The 21,502-nt window shown below is 38.6% G+C and overlaps 1 non-coding gene across 1 annotated transcript; it reads left to right on the forward strand.

Moving 5' to 3' along the window:
- Window positions 1-11,037: 11,037 nt before the first annotated feature.
- On the forward strand, window positions 11,038-11,111 carry TRNAI-UAU (transfer RNA isoleucine (anticodon UAU)). The gene has a single exon. It is a non-coding gene; the product is annotated as a tRNA-Ile (tRNA).
- The last annotated feature ends 10,391 nt before the right edge of the window (window positions 11,112-21,502 follow it).

The raw sequence follows: 21,502 nt of genomic DNA on the forward strand, positions 1-21,502 counted from the left end.
GGTTACACATTTTGAATTGAAAACCAATGATAAAATTATAATTTTGGAATTGCTCCAATAAGAGAGAGAATAAGGTGGGCCAAAATATAGAGTGTTAATGTTAGGGTTAAATTTGTTTAATTGATTTATAGTTTAATTGTAATTAGATTATAATTATTTATAAATTAATTAAGTCAATTATAATCCTAAGAGGAAATGTAAATGCTATTAGTATTTGTATTAAGAATATTATAAAAAAAAGTATTTATCAGAGGAATTAACTTTTATATATATATATATTAGAGTTAGTAGTAATTATTTATTCTAATTCCTATTGGATTTAGCTAAACATAATGCGATTATAAGATAAATTAGCAAAATAAAAACCTATAAATACCCTAATAAAGCTTTCGGTGAACACTGTATCAATCCCTAGTCGAATTGTTTGTTAATTGAACTATACTATTCTCTCTCAATTAATTAACCGAAAATCAAATAGTTTGCATTCAGGTTTTTCTTTTCGTTTGATATTTGTGTGGACTATCATTAGAGGAAATCTATACTTGGTTGGTATTTAAAGTTAATCAAAGCATGTTCATTGATTGTTCGTTCAAACTTATGTGGTACACTATGAATATCATTAGAGGCAATCTATATTTGGTTATTATTTAAAGTTAATCAAAGTCAGTTCGTTGATTGTTCATTCAAGCTTATGTGGTACACTACATCAATAATATATTGCTTCAAAATTATAAATTGTTTAAAGATTATCACTGAATAACGACGTAATAAGTTCCTCGGATTAGGGAAATAGATTATAAAAAATTTAAATATTCTATTGCGTAACCTTTTTCCTAACGCTATCATTTTTTATGGAAGAATACTATTTTGAGCTTAGGGATCTCTTTTGCTGAGATCATTTTCATTTCTTCATGGATTTCTGTAGTGATTGTATTTCTCATAATGAAGAATGAGTAGTTCATTTTACATGAGGTGAGTTGAAGGTTAAGAGTATGAGGATTAGGTCTTAAATAATTGGTAAATATATATGAAATAGAAATGTTTATGAATGTTTTATTGATGCAAGTTATGATATGAGAATATATAATTTGTTATTTATTTTTTAAGGTTGCATAAAGATATAGATTTTAATAGTAAAAATATGTCTCCTAATCATAAAGATGGAAATGAGATGATTTTGTGAAATTTATCTTACTCATATGTTATTTGTGTGATCGTTTAAGAAACCTTACCCAAAGCAACCTTCCTTTAAAACCTCAAACTTATCTTGTACATTTTTTTCAAGTGGTAAACAGTTCTAAAGTTGGGCATTCTATCATATGGTCTGTACTTATTTTTTCTCTTGTTGTTTCATTTTTTATTTTAGTATTTTATTCGTTTATGATTTACGCTAGGTTTAATCAACAAACTCTTAAATGAAACTATTTTTTTTACCAGCCCTTTTTTGTTAAACAAATTATGTTGATTGCTCATTAATTCCTAGTGGACAATAGTCTGTTCTTACCATTTTAATTATCGGTCCAATACCTTTTGAGACAACTAAACAATAACTAATATCAGTTTTTTACATGCATCCACTAGTGAATCTATAACATTAGTTTTTTAGGAGTAAAATCCTATTTGAGGGAAACCTGCAAATTTTTGAAGGTAGTGCAAGCTCACGATTTTGATTAGAAATAAACTTTGTCTCTGTCCATTTTCCATCATTAAAAGAAAACGAATCATTGCTCCACATCCAGTTTTTGTATCAAGTGTCTAGCATTTAGTTGACAATTTTCTATCGTTATGCATATAATTTTTCTTTTAACAATAAAACTCTCGTTTCGAATGGTGTTATTATCTCCACTAGTGCGCATTGCGCGTGATGATAGAATATCATTCATTTAATTCTATGATTAATAGTTTAAAATATTGTAGGACCGTAATTTTCATCTTAAATTTTTTGGAAGCCTTGTGCTATATTTTTATCGGACCTTTAAAATTCAATATAATTTTGTATTAGAAAAATATAAAGAAAAATGTTGAGTTGAAAGAGTGTCAATTTTGGATGGCAATTTCACATATGAACTCAATGAGTGGAATGGTGAAAAATGAGTTCTATTATGTATATTGTTTTTTTTTTAAAAATTAATAGGAAGAAAAATTGGAGGGGAGAGGCCAACAAATTAAATTTTTTAAAAAATATACAATAAAATTAATAATTGACATATTTAATTATTTTCAATAATTAATTTGTGGTATATTGGGTGAATATATATTTTTTCTTTTACATTTCTATAAAAAAAAATTCTATATGGTTTAATGTAAAATATTAAAATTAAACAAAAAATTGGAAAAAATCAAACATGTGTAAAAGTTGTGTTTTGATTCTGTATTATGGAGTTGGATCGATCTCTTGGATATATTTTTTTAATTTGAAATACGGATCTAGCCCAATGGGAAGTCCAACCAGGTTGGCATCCCCGAAGATCTCTTAGATATATTTAAGTCTCCTAGATTATCTCAAATGTATATTTTTCTCTTATGCTTATTCATTTGCCAGTGCCACTTATTGTTTCCTTATCTTTCTAAAGTAATTTTTATTCTCAAAATTTTGAGGTAGGTAGTCATTTATTTGGTACCTCCCAAAAAAACATGAACAATCATTCTAATCCTTTTCAGTGGTTCTATTCTATCCACAAACAACTCTACACTATTATTTCTTGAATATAATATTAATAATAGTATAAGTATGATCATTAATTCAAAATAACTTGGTATGATTATCATATATAACATTTAAGTCTTGTACCACAATTGTTTTTAGCCAAAACTAACATATCATCTGAGGTATTCAGTAGAATATATCATCTTTAAATCGATTTATGAAATAAACTATTCAATGTTGTAATAGAAAAAATCTACATTAGAATCTGAAATTACACTCCATGAACACAAAACACACATAACACCTATATATATTTGGATATTGTTTTTGTTTATAGTTATATTAATTATTGGATGATGAATCTTTCATTTAATTTGTATGTGCATATGCAAAATTTATTTGTATTATATAGCTATTATATTCTGCAATTTTGCTAATAACCAATGTATAATGCTCAATTTGGAACCATATCAAGATTCAATGAAAAATAATACAATCAATTCATGCATATACCTACCTATCAATATTTGTTTGAGAACTTTTCATATTCATATAAATAAAAATATAAGCTTGATACCTTATTTGTTTTCCCCTTATTTTTAGGTGCTCATTAGGTATGAATATAGTCATCGCCATAATAAATCTCAAAATCTTTGACAACAAATCTGTGAGAGTTGTTTGATCTTGTGAATCATCAATTTCATCACCCACATGGTTTTGATTCCTCCAACAAAAACTCCATGTTGGGGGTTCATCTGACATTCTGATACCAAGTGATAGAAGTAGTTCTGTTTAATATCTTTATTTGTTGCAGCAACACAATTAACAAAAACAAAATAAAATAATTGAAGATGAGAAAACATTGAATTTTGACAGTTCATCACTTAAATTACTTAACATTCAAATTACGCACCAAGGATTGTGTCTTTAGATTTGATAGTTGGCATGATCATTCCAATTGTTCACAACATTAAATTATAAAGTAAATATTTCAAGTGACTGTTTTGTAAAGCACAATTCAATAAGAATAAACAACATAAAAAGAATTAAATAAAGTATAAATTAAGAGAAATTTAGAAATGAATATGGCTTAATCAATCAGATAGAAAAGAAATACTTGTATAACAATCATACGTGTTGTTCTCAGAGTTAAATTATAAATCAAATCCTTCAAGTGACTATTTTCTAAAGCACAATTCAATAAGAATAAACAACATAGAAGTAGTTAAACAAAGTATAAATCAAGAGAAATTTAGGAAAGAATATGGCTTATGTATATCAATCATACCTATTGTAAAGAAAAAAGAATTAGCGTAGCGTGAGAAATGTGCTATGTGTAAGGGGGGGATTATCTTTGTAATCAAACTATGTAACAATGGGGAGAGACTTACTCTATTGTGTTGTGGGGAGCTTTGTAATAGCCATTAGCGGTAGGACTCGAGTTGGTATAAGGGGGAGTGACCTGTCATACTGGACAGTCACTCGGTTGTTGGTAGTCTACCATCTCTAGTAGTTGCCCCCTACTACTACGAGATGGGACCCGTGGTGTAACACTGTTGCTTATCTATGAATAACATCATCCGTGTATTGTTCATTCTTGAGTGTTCTATATGTTATCCATGTGTGTGCATGATTGAGATGGTTGCCCTTATGTTAGTATCGTATGTATGCTATTATATTCACTATATGTGGTTCCTATCTAACCTTTATGTGTGGCCTTTGCAGCTAGAGTGATCTAGTTCCCTTGGCTGGCTTACTTCGGGGGAGACAAGTAAGCGCCGCACGGGCCCCGACGGTAGGCCCCGTGACATTTGGTATCAGAGCTTGGTGTAACGATAGTTGGAGGAACCATGCCGATTACAAATGCTAAACGCATGGATGCCATAGAAAAGCGAATTGAGGATCTCGATCTTGACAATCTTTCTATAGCAGTGGTAGAAAACTGCAGGCAGATCGAGCGTATTGAAGAAGCCATTATAAGACTCCAAGTTGAAAATGGAGTAGGCCAGGGGGCCAGTACTGAAGAACTTTCTCTATGTATTGATAGCCTTGAGGAGGCAATGTCAAAACTCCAATGCGGAGATGAAAATAAAAATCCGGCAGGGGCCGAGGCCTTGAGGGCTAATATACATACGGCAGAGGCCGAAGCCTTGAGGGCTAATTTACATCCGGCAGGGGCCGAGGCCTTGAGGGCTAATATAAATCCGGCAGAGACCGAGCCCTTGATGGCTAATATAAATCCAGTAGGGGCCGAGGCCTGGAGGGCTATTATAAATCCGGTAGGGGCCGAGGCCTTGAGGGCTAATGAAAATCCGGCAGGAGCCGAGGCCACGGGGGCTAATGTTGAATTGTTATTGTGGCTCATACTGATATCTTTAGGGCGATGATAGCCCGAACAGAAATTTTTGAATTCGTGATGACGAATGCCAAAGCTATTCGAGAACTAATAGCGAAAAACAATCCCCATACCGGTCAACCACCGGAGTGGTGTGACTCGAGGAAAAGGGAGAAACATAATTAATGAGAATGCTCTTTTTGCAGGTGAAGAAGAGATAAATATGCTTAGAATGGCCATGGGCCATGTCGAAGCAGATCAGAGAAAGTTATTCGAGGTAGTGGAGAAAACTCGTGACCAAACAGGGGATGGATTTGATACCCTCAGACAAGAGTTGAATGAACTGCAGGGGAAGGTGGAATCTCTATCCCTAAATGGGGGAAGTCATCAAGGGGCCATGAAAATCAAAATTAGAGAACCGAAACCTTTTGTAGGAATTCGGGACTCCAAGGAAGTGGATAACTTCTTGTTCGATGTGGAAAGTTATTTTGCAGCTACAAAGACAAGCCTAGATTCGGAACGACTAGCAATTGTACCGATGTACTTGGAGGGGGATGCCAAACTGTGGTGGAGACACCAGACTAGTTCAGGGTCAGTAAACACGTGGGAAGACTTCAAACGAGAATTAAAATCTCAATTCTCCCCCGTAAATGTACAGTTCTCAGCCCGAAATAGGCTAAGCGAACTCCGACAAACTGGTAGCATCCGAGACTATGTTCGAAGTTGGCAAGTTCTTACTCTAGAAATTTCGGAGATGGAAAAGGAAGAAAAATTCTTTAGCTTTATGAAAGGATTGAACCCTTGGTTTCACAGTGAGGTGATGAGAAGGGGAGCCACAGATCATTCCTCAGCAATCGCGGCAGCTGAAAGCATAAAGGATTTTAATAGTAACACGAAGAGGAAATTCCCTTCTGGAGTAAACTCAAACCCCATGACTAACAAATGGAGCAGACCATGGAATGGGGGAGGTGACCGAAACTATTCCTCATCCGGAAGTGAAAGGCGACCGTGGAATGCCAACAACTCTGAGCGTCGACCCTACCTAGGGAACTACTCAGAAAGAAGAAGCCTTCCACCAAGGACGGCAAGCCCCTACACACAAACCCAAGGTAGCCTTTCGCAAAGGAACCAGTCATACACACCGAGACCGTTGTCATGCTTCCTTTGCACAGGATCACACAAGGCCGCGGATTTCCCAAAGAGATCATCTCTGGCCTCACTACTCGCAACACGAGAAGAAGGGAGTGTCGTAAGGGAAAGGGAACGCGAACCTTCAGAACCCTCGGTAATGGGATCGCTTCGGTTCATAGGAGCTCTGGCAACATAAATAAAGGAGACAGGAGACGGTTCAGAGAAGGGACTCATGTATGTAGAGATAGTAATAAATGGCAAGAACACGAGAGCCTTGATTAACATTGGAGCAACTGATAACTTCATAACAGACACTGAAGCCTCCCGCTTAGGACTCCATGTGGTAAGGGGACAGGAATGATGAAGGCCGTGAACTCAGCTACTCAGTCGATTAGTGGAACGGCCCAACATGTACCTTGCAAATTGGGACCCTGGACGGGCACGATAGGGTTCACAATAGCACGTATGGATGACTTCGATGTCGTGTTGGGGCTGGATTTTCTGAAACAGAGTTTTGCAGTACCCATGGCATCAGCAAGGTGCCTTCTGTTTATGAACCAGGACCCGTGCATCATACCTGTAACGACAAGCTCAATTCGAGAGAAGAAGTATATCTCAGCGATACAGTTCAAGAAGGGTATAAAGAGAGGGGAGCAGTGATTGTCCCTAAAGTTGACGACTCAGAAGGTAGTGTCATCGTCCCTCGAATACTAGAAGGAGTGATGAGGGAGTTCTAAGACGTTATGCCAGAGACGTTGCCACAAACATTACCTCCGCAACGAGATGTTGATCATGCTATTGATCTACTGCCAGGTACGAAGGCCCCAGCAAAAGCACCATATCGAATGGCTCCCCCTGAGTTGGCAGAATTAAGGAAACAGTTAGATGAATTGCTGGAGGCAGGTTTCATCCGGCCATCGAAGGCCCCATATGGCGCCCCAGTACTGTTCCAGAAGAAAGAAGATGGAAGTATGCGGTTGTGTGTTGATTATCGAGCACTCAATAAGATTACCGTGCGCAACAAATATCCAATTCTTGTAATATCAGACTTGTTTGATGAACTCAGTGGAGCCAAATACTTCACTAAGCTCGATCTACGCTCCGGGTATTACCAAGTCAGAGTAAGGGATGAGGATGTACCAAAAACTACTTGCGTAACTCGGTATGGATCCTTCGAATATCTTGTTATGCCTTTTGGACTAACAAACGCTCCGGCAACTTTTTGTACTTTAATGAACCAGGTATTCAGGGACTATCTTGACAAATTTGTGGTGGTCTACTTAGATGACATCTCATATACAGTTCCACCCTCAAGGAGCATCAGGAGCACTTGCGTCTAGTTTTGCAGAAACTACGGGAGAATCAACTTTTCCTCAAGTTATCCAAATGTGCATTTCGTCAGACGAGCATCAAATTCCTTGGCCACGTTATTGAGGAAGGGAGGATAAGCATGGACAAGGGTAAAGTACAGGCTATAGTTGACTGGAAAACCCCTATGAATACAACAGAATTGAGATCCTTCTTGGGATTGGCTAACTATTATCGGAAGTTCATCAGAAGTTACTCAGAGAGAGTTGTCGACCTTACTGATCTGCTGAAGAAAGACAACAAGTGGGAGTGGACAGACCAGTGTCAAAAATCCTTCAAAAACTTAAAACAAGCTGTCATTGCAGACCCTGTGTTAGCCATCCCGGGTATGAACAAACCATTCGAAGTTCACACTGACGCATCAGATTTTGCCTTAGGAGGAGTCATAACGCAAGAGGGCCGAGCGATAGCTTTTGAAAGCAGGAAGCTCAACAGTGCAGAACGACGATATTCCACACATGAGAAAGAGCTACTAGCAGTCGTGCATTGTCTGCGAGTATGGCGCCACTATTTGTTGGGATCCAGGTTCATAGTGAAGACAGACAACACAGCGGTTAGTCATTTCCTGACTCAACAGGGATTGACATCTAAACAGGCTCGATGGAAAAGCTTGTTAGCAGAATTTGACTTTGTACTGGAGTATCACTCAGGGAAAATTAACCAAGTGGCGGATGCATTAAGTCGGAAGTCAGAATTAGCAGAGATGACAAGAATAGCCTCTCTGTCCAGCAGTCACCTATCATCCCCACTACGACAGCAGATCCGAGAAAACCTACAGAAAGACCCTCAGGCAACTGCTATCATCAACCTAGCAAAGCAAGGGAAAACCAGACAGTTCTGGATGAGTGATGACTTGTTAATAACAATCAAGGACAGAGTGTATGTACCAACCGCTGCTAATCTGAGGAAGACACTGATGAAGGAATGCCACGACACACTATGGGCAGGCCATCCAGGGTGGCACCGCATGCTAGCTCTCCTCCAGCGAAACTATTACTGGCCAAGGATGGAAGATGATGTGAGAGAATATACAAAAACTTGTCTAATCTGCCAACAAGATAAGGCCGAAAGAAAGAAACCTGCAGGACTGCTACAACCACTACCAGTACCAGGTCGACCATGGGAAAGTGTCTCCCTCGATTTCATCTCCAGCCTCCCTCGAGTGGGCAACTTTGACTCCATCTTGGTGGTGGTTGACAGGTTTTCCAAATATGGAACTTTCATTCCGATGCCAAAATACTCAACTACGGAAGTGACGGCACAGGCTTTCTTCAAGCATGTAGTCAAATATTGGGGAATCCCAAGGAGTATTGTCAGCGACAGAGATGGTCGATTTGTGGGAACTTTTTAGGCTGAATTATTTCGACTCTTGGGGTCGAGCCTCGACATGTCCACTAGTTATCACCCTCAGACCGATGGTCAAACAGAACGATTTAACAGCATGTTGGAAGAGTACCTTCGACACTTTGTCAATGCCAGTCAACGAAATTGGCCCTCCTTATTGGATGTGGCGCAATTCTGCTTTAATAGCCAGAAAAGTTCTGCTACTAATAAATCACCTTTTGAAATTGTTACAGGCCAACAGCCGCTGGTGCCTCATTCAGTTGACATTCCATACACAGGCAAAAATCCAAAAGCATACTTATTCACCAAAGAGTGGAAACAGAATGAGGAGATCGCGAAGGCGCATTTGACGAAGGCATCAATGAGGATGAAGAAATGGGCGGATACAAGCCGACGTCCACAAGAGTTCCAAGTGGGAGACATGGTCCTGCTCAAACTTCGACCTGAACAACTTCGCTGCCTACGGAACAGAGATAGAAGTCTTGTCAGGAAGTACGAGGGACCTCTCCCGGTCCTAGCTAAAGTGGGACCCGTAGCCTACAAACTGGATCTCCCACAATGGATGTCATTCCACCCAGTGTTCCACATCAGCAACTTGAAAGAGTATCACCTAGACACAGTAGACGACCAGCGCAACAAATCAAAGCGACCTCCAATTACAAAGAAAGCACCTGCCAGCAAAGAAGTGGAAGAAATCCTTGCAGAACGCACAGCAACGGCATGTCACCGCCGCCCTCACACAGAGTACCCTGTCAAGTGGAAAGCTCAAGGAATAGAAGAAACAAGCTGGGAGAAAGCAACTGACCTCCAACCTTTCCAACAAAAGATTGAAGACTTCATCAAAACCCGTTCGACAGGGACGTCGAACCTCTGAGTGGGGGAGAGTGTAAGGGGGGGATTATCTTTGTAATCAAACTATGTAACAATGGGGAGAGACTTACTCTATTGTGTTGTGGGGAGCTTTGTAATAACCATTAGCGGTAGGACTCGAGTTGGCATAAGAAACACTATAGGGGGAGTGACCTGTCATGTAAGGGGGGGATTATATTTGTAATCAAACTATGTAACAATGGGGAGAGACTTACTCTATTGTGTTGTGGGGAGCTTTGTAATAGCCATTAGCGGTAGGACTCGAGTTGGCATAAGAAACACTATAGGGGGGAGTGACCTGTCATACTGGACAGTCACTCGGTTGTTGGTAGTCTACCATCTCTAGTAGTTGCCCCCTACTACTACGAGATGGGACCCGTGGTGTAAGACTGTTGCTTATCTATGAATAACATCATCCGTGTATTGTTCATTCTTGAGTGTTCTATATGTTATCCATGTGTGTGCATGATTGAGATGGTTGCCCTTATGTTGGTATCGTATGTATGCTATTATATTCACTATATGTGGTTCCTATCTAACCCTTGCGTGTGGTCTTTGCAGTTAGAGTGATCTAGTTCCCTTGGCTGGCTTACTTCGGGGGAGACAAGTAAGCGCCGCACGAGCCTCGACAGTAGGCCCCGTGACACTATGGGCTTCAAACCCACTTTCTCGTTTTTTTTTTTTTTTGTATGCATAAAATATAATCATCAAGTGGAGAGGCTTGACTGTTTAAACAATCTAAATTTGTTTATATCCTTGAAAAATGAAGGAAAAAAGTAAAAGACAAGAGACTTAAAAGTTAATTTAAATGATTAATTTATGGCTCTTGCTTTTCAGATTTATTATGTTATTAAATAAGAAAATGAATAGGCAAGATGTAGAAGTCCAAAAAATCAATGAATAAACAAATTGTTTGGGAAAAAAAAAAGTAATAAAAGACTCAACAAAATATTTGATATAAAAGTGAAAATATAGTATTTGATATAATTAATTACTTTTTATATAGCATTTTTTTCTTAATGTGCCAACTAGATAAAAAACCCTTCCAAAACTCTTCACATCAATTTCTCTCTGCTTGCATTATTATATATAGTATAAATAGATGCCTTATTTTGGATTTTTAAACACCAAATTTTATTTTAAGTGCGTAATTATTGTATAAATGGAATGTTTCATCCTCTTCATATACTAAGAATCTCATGAAATTATTAACTTGATTACCTTGATTTTCTCTCTTGAATTCTCAATTGGTTCTTCCATATCTTCGGTTATTATAAATAAATAAAAATAGAATTTTAAGATATATACAAATAAACATTCAATTAAATGAAATATTGAATTGGGTCCCGTAGCTCAGTTGGTTAGAGCGTTGGTCTTATGAGCCGAAGGTCGCGGGTTCGAGCCCCGCCGGGACCATTGTTTTATTATTAAAATAGTTTAAAATATTAAAATAATAATTAAATTGTCTTTTAAATATTAACAATTGAAATTAAATTGTCTTTTAAATATTAACAATTGAAATACTACATCATAGAGAAAAACAATCAAAGATACCAAATAAATAATATTAATTTTTATTTATAGTATAAAATTAGGTTGAGTTGTTAATTTTAGTGGGCGACTATATACCGCCCTAAATTCCGGTTCACCGCACCCTATTGACCATTTTTCCCTTCTCATTATTTCAAACAAGAATTTTGAAAATTCCAAATCCTCTCTACTTCTTTTCCGTTTTCAAAAAACCGACCTAAAACGAGATGGCACGAAGAGTAGGCATCGGCAAAGGATACATGGGTATTACGGTAAGTTTTCCGTTCAAACATTTAACGAATTAGTGATTTTAAGGGCTGAAAATCGGGATTAAAATCCCAGATTTTCAACCAGGCGGGTGCGACGCACATGCGTTCCACCGTAGGTGGAACATGTGGAGCGCGTCGCCGTGCAATCCACCATATGGTGGATCGCTCGTCGTACGCGTTCCACCTAAGGTGGAACGCGTACAAGACGTGCGCTCCACCTTATGGTGGAGCGCACGTCACGCCCGTTTGGCCTACGGGCCAAACGTTTGCGGCGCACTAGTCGGCCCTAAGGCCGACTGGTGCGCCGCGCCCGTTTGGGCCTTAGGGCAGGTGGTGTAAGCCACCCGCCCAGGCCAAAAAGGGCCAAATTTTGATTTTTTTTTAAATTTGTACGGACCGGGAGTAGACAGACTCGAACATATATAAAAAAAATTATGGTAAATTGAATATAATAAATAAATAATATTACAGGATCAGGAGGGATCTGACCCTAGACACACGTCTTCACGTCCTGTTACTGCATCTGTTCGCCGGGATCGGGCGGAGCAGCAGCGGTTCATGGCGGACGCCCAGAGGGCACATGCAGCACAGGCGGAGCGTGCTGAGGGACAGGATGAGGCGGCTGATATAGACATGGACGGGGATGCCTCTATGCATCGTCCTAGTTCTGATACTATCCCCATACATCGTGGCGTCGTGACGAGGGGTCGAGACGGACGATTTTCTTCTACCGCAGCATCTTCTTCTGGTAAGAGAAATTTAAAAATGTGTTTATTTGTATTTGTTTTAATCGTGATTATTGAAAAATATACCAAAAATTTAATGTAAACCGTTTGCTGTAATTTCAGGTAGCAGCAAGCGATCGATGAGTGTAGAGGATGACTGGGTTGTGAAGGACCCCGTACCCGGGGGTCCATTTGATGGTGCTGTGATCCCGAGCTTTCTGGGACATATTGCATGTGCTATCTGGGCCGGTCAGGATAGGGGCGTCCTTAGGTGTCATACCAGATCAAGGTATTGCTCGAAGCTGAGATCATGGTACAGTGGTTCTTCCAGGACGATTCAGTCGCGTATCGAGTCATCTGGCATGTTCCATTTACCTAGTATTATGCACAGTCACATAGATGCTGCTCTGATCACGACATTTGTAGAGCGGTGGCAGCCAGACACGTCATCATTTCACATGCCATTTGGCGAGATGACCATTTTGATGCATGATGTGTGGGAGATATTGCGCATCCCCGTAGATGGTGCCATGTTGACTGCTGATGCGACTATTGATGAGCTTAAAGAGTGCGTGATGGATTTGTTTGGGATGACTCGGGTTCAGTTAGATGCCCGTCATTATTCTTCTGGTGGTATACGAGCCGCTTCCGTCATGGAGCACTGTGGAGGTGATCGGATTCCTGAGACCCAGGCTATAGTTTGGACATGGCTGATGCTCAGTTCCACCTTGTTCGTAGACAAGAGTGGTGACCGCATCCGACCTTCTTGTCTGTTAGAGGTGCAGGACTCGGTGGCTGGAGCCGTTGGACTTTCTTGGGGATCAGCTGCACTAGCATATCTATACCGTCATCTTGGTATTGCTACCAGAGGAGATTGCGGGCAGATGACGGGTTGTATGACATTGCTCCAGTCCTGGATTTACGAGTATTTTTCTTGCTTCAGGCCACATCGAGAGGCAGTTACAGTTGACCCGGATCTTCCTAGGGCTTCGTTGTGGCCATCTATATCGATGGAGAAGAGCGATGAGCGGCTGAGAGCATTTCGTGCCCGGCTTGATGTGTTGACAGCAGATGAGGTATACTTGCTATATAATTATAAATATTGTTCAATTAAAACAAATTTGTATTACTGGTATGTGTTAATGTAATTTTATACATCTGTAGGTCATGTGGATTCCGTATGGCCCTGATGCCATTACGGAGACCCCGAGGACTCTATACGCTGGATGGATACGGTATCGGGATGTGATCGAGCCGTACATGCTGGGGCGATGCCTTCAACAGCTTGGACATGTGCAGACCATTCCTAGACCGATATTACAGCCTTCTAAGGCTGTTCGCCCGTGGACCAGTTTGAAGTATCGTGTAGAGGTGCCAACTGTGATGGTGCAGGGTATTTGGGACTCTTTTCCCCAGTCGTCCGTCCTTATATTGTCTGTATTCACTCCAGCACATACTCCATCAGATTGTGAGGATCAGTACATGCATTGGTACACCCGTCACTCACACTCTCGTCTACTTCCGGAGATTGTTGAACCCGGACCGATTGTTTATACTCGCTCGAACAGTGAGATTGTAAGTTATTTTTGGTTTTTATTTACTGGTCTACTAATGTGAAATGATATTTACTGAAATGTGAAGTGGATATTAACTTTGTTTTTTGTTCCTTACTTTTTACAGTGGGTTAGTCGATTAGCTGGCTGGGGTGAAACTGTGTTGGATCACATGAGTCATCTGGACAAGGATGCTGCGATTGTATATAGGCAGTCGTTAGAGCAGATTATGGGGGCTTGGCATTTGGCCAAGTGAGTTATGACTGTATTTCGAAGTATTTTAGTACTATTATGACTGAATTTGGTATTTTGATATTATCGTTTTTTGTGGTACGTTTTGTTATTATTGCAAATTTAAGAATACATTAGAACGACATAAACGGCATAAACTGGAAAAATACATTACAACGACATAAACTGAAAAAATACATTACAATGACATAAACGGAAAAAAAAATATATTAGTCACTATCTTCTTCGTACTCGTCAATGTTTGGTGATGATGTCGCTGGTACACCTGACTGTATTGCAAGGTATATCTCTTTCTCCTCTGCAATATTCGTCTCATATTCCACAGGAAAAATGTTCCATGGAGCATTTCCTCTATTTCTTGGCCAAACTCGTCCTGGAAGGTAATCGTTCTTTGAAGCGCTAATACTCTGTAGTACTCGAACCTCTAATTTATAGCGATCCCAATTTTTCACGATCGAGTAAGGATAAGTTCGATGAACCTCATGAGAAATTTCAGACTCTGTCCATCTTAAAAAGATGATGGAGTTGAAATTTTTTTTAGGGATAATTCCCCTCTGATTATCACGTAGTAGTCTGGCGAACATAGCTTTCCAATCATCAATAGGCATAAACCACTTCAGAAATGTTTGAATATGACTAGGAATATTTCCTTCATTCAAAGTGTTCAACCATTCCTCTAGAGCAAATTCAAAAGGCATGTAATACATATAACATAAGAACCATAGCATGTGTAGTGAGTATATTGGAAACTCACCAGCAGACGGAAGCTTGAAGCAAAACATAAATGGAGTTTCAGGATGGAACATTGCTGGACTCACAAATGTCTCTCCATATACACGGCTTGCGTAGTATTGGTAATCAAGCATCTTCGTCGTGCAATCAGACTTATTCAAAGTTGACACTATGCTTTTCTCGGGAGGAAAATTAGGGAACTCATTGGTAAAATCAGATGAAGCCATTTATGTTTGAGAGTTTTGGTTGAAATGAATTTAAAGAGTAAATGTGGATAACTGAAGTAGAAAAATTGTTTAATTTTATAGATGGAGAATATAGCCGTTGGAATATATCCGTTTGAATATAGCCGTTGGAATATAGCCGTTGGAATACTATGCTGTTCGAATATATTAATCAGAATTAACCTGTAACATTACAGAACAACACAGAATTAATCAGAATTCACCTGTAACATTACAGAACCACACAGAATTAATCAGAATTAACCTGTAACATTACAGAACCACACAGAATTAATCAGAATTCAACCTGTAACATTACAGAACCACACAGAATTAATCAGAATTCACCTGTAACATTACAGAACCACACAATATCAAATACTAATATCCCCTAAGTTTGGCCAATCTGGTCCACTGTGTCACCCTATCCTGATAGAAGCGCTCCCATCCTACAACGCTTTGGCCTCAGTGCACAAACCACCAGTGTACTATAGGGGGCACCGGAAAGTTAGGCGATAAATTTAAACGTATGTAGTGCTGGCAGTGATTCCCTAAATGAGCTATACAAATCTCACGTGATGGTCTTGTAGCAGTAGATGCGGCATACAATGGTAAGATAGTACCACACAACGCTAATGTGTCCCCACCTAAGAAACCAAATAACATGATAGCAGAATTGTACATTGTAGCAACCGGCCACAAGTCATCCCAAACGATCATCCAATAATCCGGCGTACAACCTGCACCGTCCCAACTTACTCTACGAAGAGCTACATCAACAGTATCAATAAACACTCTTTGATACAGACAACGGTTAGCAATTACTTCATTTCGAATGTGATGCCTAACTGTCTGCCACGCTTCTTCGTCACCAAAAATGTAAGTTGCTACCGTACGGAAACCACAATTTCCATCACCTACAATGTCATAGTATGATTCGACGTATGGTTTAATTATGCCAACTATTTTATCGGAATGTACGAAGTCAGAACCATAATACGTTTTTCCATCTGCATTCATGTATATTAGTGTAAAACAACTCTATATTGCAAAATAGTTATAAAAAAAAAGTTAGGTTTATCAGATAAACATTACCTGATGAGGCAGCATTATGTACCGAGGATGACGAGCTAATTTTGCCACTTCTACCATGACTCCTAGATGAACTAGTAGAACGAGCCCGTCCACGACGAGTTTCATTGTATTCCCAAGAACTCGACATACGTTTTGTGGATTTTCTCACCTTAGGTCGCCCTCGCACGTTAATTTTGACATCGGGTTCGGTGTACTGAGCTTGATCAGGGTGTAGTTGATCATGGATAAACATTGAAATATTACGCATTAAGGATGGGTCGGCTTTAGAGACTTGGTCCACTAAGGACTTAAAATATCGCTGCTCCTCGTTCAGATCATTACGCCCGTCATTTTCATCAGTGTGACCATGATTGATTAAAAGTGTTCTCCAAAACACGTGAACACTCTCAGTACTGATCATTTGTTCCAGATCACAAGCTCGTTTCAGCTCACATGCACATGGTATCTGATGCGATGTTCTCAATACACAACCGCAACGTACGTACACTTCATGGCTCAACCCTCTCATGCGCTCTAACTCTTGATTCAACAACTGCAGACAGTAGTGAGAGACTTTGAATACAAGTTGGCTTAATGGGCATCCGGCGAAAGTGACTGGTTGACGAAGCCGGGACTGCTCAAGCATGTACTTGATACGAAGACAAAATTATTATTAGTTAGTGAAATGATACAACCATAAATGCAAATTCCAAAATTGCAGTAGAAGAAATTGCAAATACCTTATATTGGTTGCTTGTGATTCAATCTGCTTGTGAACCTTCTGCCATACCGTGTCAAGGGACCCAGTTGCCGTATTGAGCCATTGCTTTAGACTAGCATGTTCGCTCTCCACTCGACAAGTAGTTGTGTTGCCAAAATGTAGGAACTCCTTTGTCCAAGCAACAACAAACTTCTCCTTATGCACCAACCACGTCTCCTCAACATACGAGATAACTCCTTTGAACCTGCTCATCTTTTCCTTCATCATCATAAGATTGGTCTCGTACTCCTCAATGGTTAATGATTCTAATATTGTTCTCCATTTGCCATTCTTGAATTTAGAGGCAAGGCCTTTATCTCCAATGATTCTATACACACGATCTTCCACATCCTTATTTATATGCCAAGTGCATAGCAAGTGCGCTGCTTGTGGAAAAACTTCTTGGATCGGCTTTAATAACCCAAGCTCCCTGTCACTAACAACAACGGTCGGGTTAAGATCATCCCCAAGAAAAATCTTCAGCCTTTGCAAAATCCAACGATAGCTCCCTTCGGTCTCGTCTTTAACAATAGCATACGCTATCTTGAAGTTATTATTGCATGGCGTCATCCCAACAATCTCAACAAACGGCATTTTGTACTTGTTTGTTTTGTACGTTGAATCAATGCCGATGTACCAGTGGTAAGTCCTGAACATATCAACTGACTCTGGATGTGCCATGAACACATGCGTTATCACACCTGAATCAGCCTGTGTGTAATTGACATATTTGTTCTCCACAGCAATATGGTAGAATTGACTAGCCAGGTCTCTACCTTCAAACGCGTCCCTCCTCATTTTGTCCCTGTAATTATATATGTGTTTAATTACTGAGTTGTCCTCTGGGTGTTTTTCTTTAACTGCTGCTAAAATAGCACAAGGCTTTGCTTGAGCTGAAGTCATATCACGCACAATTTGTTTAGATGCGATACTGAGTCCGCTCATTTGCCGACTTCCCTCTGGATACATACGCATTGTATGGTTATGCATTCCAGTTAACCCAGCCTTAGCCTTTATCCCCCATCCAGAAAGGTCTGCATGTTGATAGGCTTTAATCTGAAATTTACAGCGGCACGCTTTAGTTTTACTTTTCCTAATTGCAGGATCTTCATCAATTTTCACAACACCTCTATATCGTTCACCCCGTGAACATCGCAACAACTTCTGTTTTCCCCCATGTTTGTGCGAAGATATTACAATCTCAAACCCATTCTGAATAGCTATCTTTTTTGCCCAATCAATAGCATCCTGACTTGAGGGGAAAACGGTATCCGTTATGAAACGCGAACTATAATCAATGTTATCGGGGTTCCAATCTTCTATCGGTACCTAAATATACGAAAAATTGACATTAAAATTAAAAAAAAATACTTCGGGGCTATTTCTCCCGTTCAAAATTAATTCGGGGCAATTTCTGCCCATTTTGGCCTGAACGGGCAGGCTGCCCGTTTCACCATAGGTGGAAACGGGCAGCGCGTACTGCCCGTTCCATGGGTGGAGCGGGTGGCGCGTACCACCCGTTCCATGGGTCGAGCGGGTGGCGATTACCACCCGTTCCTTAGGCCGAACGGGTAGTTCGTCCGTTCGGCCTAAGGAAAGGGTGGTATGCGCCACCCGTCCAGGCAAAAACCGAATTAAAAAAAAATACCTAAATAACGTTTTTAATAATCGTAATATTACCTTGTGTTCGAACTCATGGTCTTCGGGAATGCTTTGATCCATTTTTGTCAAATCCGGGATTTGTGCTCGGGAGAGAAAAGTAGAGAGAGTTTTGAAGGTTTTGGGGAAAAAAATGAGAAGGGTAAAATGGTCAAAACGGTGCGGTGAACCGGAATTTAGGGGCGATATATAGCAATATCCTAATTTTAATTACTTGTCAACTTTTGGCTGGCACCGAGTACCACCTCATCTATATTTCGGAAGTAGTGTAAATTTTATCATCAATTGACTCTTAATTATTGCTATTTTGCAAGTAATGCAAGGGAGAATTCACCATCTCATAAATATGTCATTTAATCCCAAAATGAGTTAATTTTATATTTTGCATTTAATCCCAAAATGAGTTAATTTTATATTTTGCGTCTTATTTTTCTTCCAAACAAAGATTCAAAAATTTCTAAATCATTATAGAATGTTTATTTTATTTTTGCACTCGTTCCTTACTTAAAAATTTAAGTTAATTTATCCAAAATGTATCTAATAAAGTGATTCACACTTATTTATAATACATTCTCATTTTAACTAACTCGTTTGGAATACTTAAGAGTTAATTTGTGGTACCATCCTAGCGGCTTTGAATAAGAGTCTATTTGAGGAAGGCTTGAACAATACTCTAATTTCGCTCATACTAAAAATTCCCAACCCGAACTTATTTCACAGTTTCGTTCCATCAGTCTCCGTAACGTAACTTATAAGATTATAACCAAATGTATTGTTGCCAAATTAAAGCCTCTTTTGAGGCAAGTCGTGGGACCGTCGCAAAGCAACTTTGTGCCTGGCCGGTAGATCTCTGACAATATTGTTATTTTGCAGGAGACGGTACAACATTCACTGTCCCGCAGGAAGTGTCATACTGGTGCTATAGTCCTTAAACTGGATTTGGAGAAGGCCTATGATCACCTTAATTGGATCTTCATCCATGACATTCTTAATCTGCTAGGCCTGAACGACTAATGGGTCCAGCTAATCATGACTTGCGTCTCTTCTTCCTCTATGAGCCTTCTATGGAATGGGGAACGGCTCTAGGATTTTCATCAGAGTACAGGAATTCGGCAAGGAGATCCTCTTTCACCTTACTTATTTGTCCTATGTCTGGAATGCCTAAGCCACATGATTTATGATGCTATTGCAGCCTCAGTTTGGAAACTGATAAATCTATCTAGGAGTGGGCCTCTTCTCTCTCACTTCTTTTTGCTGGATGACATTGTTCTGATGGCTGAGGCTCATGTGAATCATGCCCACACTATCCATAAGGTTCTTGATACTTTTTGTGATTGCTCAGGTCAGAAGGTGAGTTTCATAAAATCAAAAGTTTTCTTCTCTCCAAATGTGCATCAGCGTGACATGGATAGTATTTGTCATACTCTTGGCATCCTTGAAACCTAGGATCTTGGGGTTTACTTAGGCATGCCTCTTCTTTATGAACGAGTGTCTAAGAACACTTATCAGTATGTTGTTGATCAGGTGCAGGATCGACTCTTGGGGTGGAAGTCGCAGAATCTTTCCCAGGCTGCCTGTATTACTTTGGTCAAGTCTGTCACCGCCGTTATTCCTAGCTATCATAAGTTTGTAGTGAAATCTATTTTTATCCGTGGCTAAATGAAAATATGCCATAAATTTTGAATTTTCGTGGCATAATTCGTGATGCAAGTGATGATTTGTTGTAGTACTGCAATTTCTTCTATCAATATTTCAATGAGTAATTCTCAAATCCTCAAATCTTCAAATTTTTCCCTCTGGTGTCTTATAAGTGCCTACATAAGTTGTATATATATATATATATATTTCAACCCATAGTTGGCGTTTTTTTAACTGGACATGTACAAATTTTATATCTCATCTATTTCCTAAGTTACCCAGCTTAAATGCTTTATATATATAGAACAGAAATGTTTATGAATGCTTTGTTGATGCAAGTCATGATATAAGAATATATAATTTGTTATATCTTGGACTTAATGTATTTTTCTAATGCTGCATAGGGATATTAATTTTAATAGTAAAAATATGTCTTCTGGTCATAGAGATTCGAATGAGATAATTTTGTTAAATTTAGCTTGCACATGTTTTATTTGTGTGCCTGTTTAAGAAACCTTACCCAAAGCAACCTTCCTTTAAAACCTCAAACTTATCTCGAAATTTTTTCATGTGGTAACATAATTCCAGAGTTGTGCATTTTATCATGTGCTTTTTACTAATTTTTTTTCTTATATTTTCCTTTCTTATTTTAGTAGTTTATTTGTTAATATTTTACACTAGGTTTAACAAACAAACTTTAAAAAGAAATATATATTTTTATTAGCCCTTTAATTTAACAAATTATGTTGACTGCTCTTAGTTCCTAGTGGACGATACTCAGTTCTTACCATTTTAATTACTACTTAGGCCTAGTTAACTTACTGTTATTGGTATAATACCTTTTGAGACCATCAACCAACAACTAATATTAATTTTTTACATGCATCCACTAGTGAATCGATAACATTGGTTTTTGAAATAATAAAATCTTATTGGAGCCCAACATGTAAATTTTTTAAGGTGGTACAAGCTCATGACTGTGATTAGAAATAAACTGTCTTTGCCCATTTTTTTTATCATCAATAGAAAAAGAATCATTGCTTCAATTCAGTTTTTGTTTCAAGTATCTAGAATTGCTTAGTTGATAAATTTGTATCATTATGCATATAATCTTCATTTTAACACCAAAATTTTCCTTGTTGAATGGTGTCATTAATTTCATGCCTATTTTGGATTTTTGTACACCAAATCCTAATTGAAGTGCATAATTTTTTATATAAATAATGTTTCATTCTCTTCAAATACTAAAAATCTCATGACATTATTAACTTGATTTTCTCTATTGAATTCTCAATTGGTTATTCCATATCTTCAATTATTATAAATAAAGAAAAATATAGACTTTCAAGATAAATAAAAGTAAACAATCAATTAAATAAATTATTAAATTG

This window comes from Euphorbia lathyris, chromosome 4 (genome assembly GCF_963576675.1).
Source record: "Euphorbia lathyris chromosome 4, ddEupLath1.1, whole genome shotgun sequence".
NCBI lineage: Eukaryota > Viridiplantae > Streptophyta > Magnoliopsida > Malpighiales > Euphorbiaceae > Euphorbia > Euphorbia lathyris.